Genomic DNA, 2,542 nt, shown 5'->3' with positions numbered 1-2,542 from the left:
AAAAGTAGAAAGAGATTACGTTTTCCTCAAACTGAATATACTTAAAGCTTCAGAAGGCCGTCATGTCCATGATGTCTCTAACTTTTGGAAGCCCCTTGACATATACCATAATGCATATTAAGTGTATCTTTCCAAACTAAATTTAATTTTGCATAATGATATGCATAGCATTACATTATCTAGCCATGTAATTACACATTCATTAATTTCAACATTGTAGTTTGCTTTTGAAATTTAGAGCCAATATGTACATTTTTCAGAATTCCAACTAACCCTAGGCTCACTAGCTGTGGTATCTAAGTGGATGAGTAGGTTTTTTTGTTTATGTACTTGGCGGTATCTCACTACGCAGCTTGCAGTCGTAGGATCCTCCTGCTTTCAGCCTCCTCACTACTGTTACTACAGGCGTACACCACCACACCTGGGCTCCAAAGCCGGCTCAGTGCTCTTGGGGGCAGGGCAGGTGTGGCATGTGCAGCTGAGGACCGAGCCTCATCCCTGTGCGCGCCTTAGCAGGCACTTTGTCTGATGAGCTCTTTCGCTGGCCCTTGGATTAGCAGTATCTTTAAAGGAGGTTTAGGGAAGACTTCAGGCAACTGTGACTTAAGTTCTAGAAAAATCCACCTTCCAAGTTGTATTACTTACCATTAAACATCTCTCTGTGACCATCCTAAGAAATCAACCTGAAGAGAAGCTTGGGGAATTATACCATAGCCCCTTTTACTGCTTGGACCATAGCTTCAGGTCTGTACCTGTACTGATAAGGTAAATCTCATCTCCCACTTACAGCTTTGAGGTGGAGTTGGCCTAACAGACAATTTTTCCCCATTCTGTGTTTTTCTGGCATAAGAGATATGGTGATTTATTACTGCTGAGGCTATATGTGAATATAAATAGCATTCATTTGGTGTCACAGTGTAGGTAATTTTCTAACAGAATAATTTTACCCCAGTTTCTTTATTTTATTTTATTTTATTTTATTTTATGGTACCAGGGATTGAACTCAGAATCTTGCACTTGCCAGGAAAGCGCTTATTCTACTGAGCTATCTCCCTAACCTTTTACCCCCATTTCAAGAATCACCAATCTCACTCTCAGTTTTTAGAATACTTTTCTTTCTGTAGTCTTGAGATTAACTAATCTAGGTGGTGCTTAAAGTATTTTTCTTGTCTGGTAACTCTGTTCTGTAAATTTCATATTTGTCTTATGATTGTTCAAGCAAAGTGATCTGCTTGAGCTAAGATTTATTTCTGTTATAATAACTTGTATGAGTAAAGTTGAGAAATTTAGAAGACCCTAATCTACAGGAGGTTTATTTGCTGTCACATGATTATCAGACAGCCGGCGTCCTTTAATATTTTCTCATAAATTATGTGATGTTACAGCCACTTCAGCCATTTAATACCTGTTTTTGCTTCCTCATGAATAAAATTCAGGTACAAATAATTAATATTTGCAGTTATATTGCGAAGATTATGTATATTAGTTTATATAAAGCATTTGAAACAGTGACACAATAATCCTTTTATTATTAGTTCTAATAATATTTTTAAATAGTAATTTTCTGTCCTATAAAGGCTTACTGTGCTTTCTTTAACTTTCTTTCCTTTTTTTTTTTTTATACTGAGTCTCACTACACAGCTCAGACGCATAGTAATCCTTCTCAGCCTCCCCAGAGCCTGCACAGCATGCAGTACCAGGGATCAAACTCGGGTCCTTGAGTTTGCCAGGCAGGCACTTTGACAGCTGAGGTACTTACCCAACCCGAGGACCACAGTTTTATAGGAACTCAGGTTTATTGTTATTGTAAGCTGCTGAAGGGCACAAAGGATCAGTGAATGTGCAATTCACACATCTAATTCTGCAAGGTAAAAATTTGAGCTATATGCTCTTAATAAGGAATTGATAATAACAGGATAGATTTATTTTCCAGTTTCTATGTAAGTAAGGTTTAAAAAAAAAGTATTTTTGACTATAAAATTTTTGATAAAGTTTAAATGACTCTAGGCATATTCCAAAGCACATAAAAACTAAAGATGCATTCATATAAAAGATAAGTCATAAGGCTGTCTAAAACATTTCTTATTATACTTAGCAACACATTCTTAGCAGGCAGCAAATTTGCAGAATTGGATTTACTGAAAGGCATAAGTTTACACCTGGAGTGTGTTTTGTTTCTATAGGTTATTTCTGAATTTTTCTCCAGTTAAAGAAAATCTCAATGTTTGTTCTCATTGAATTAATAGTGTTTGGACAGGATATCATGTCTACGTCTTGTACTATGAATAGCCACTATGAAGACAACAATATGCAATGTATTAATAATTGACATTGTCTTAATAATTAGTTTAGAAACTGTCACATTGCCCTTTGTTTCTCAATAAAATTAATAAAAAATTCTAATCAATGTTCAAAGCTAAAAAAGCCATTATTCATTTATCAAATAACTAAAAATTTACATGTTTAAATGAGTCAGTGAAACAGGTGCCACATTCCATGGGACCCGCCTTTGTGCAGGCAGGGAGGCCCTACTTGGAGCTGG

The sequence above is a fragment of the Octodon degus genome, unplaced genomic scaffold (assembly GCF_000260255.1).
Source record: "Octodon degus isolate 3935 unplaced genomic scaffold, OctDeg1.0 scaffold00029, whole genome shotgun sequence".
Lineage (NCBI taxonomy): Eukaryota > Metazoa > Chordata > Mammalia > Rodentia > Octodontidae > Octodon > Octodon degus.
The sequence above is the reverse complement of the archived record's forward strand: the minus strand, read 5'-3'. Positions refer to the sequence as shown.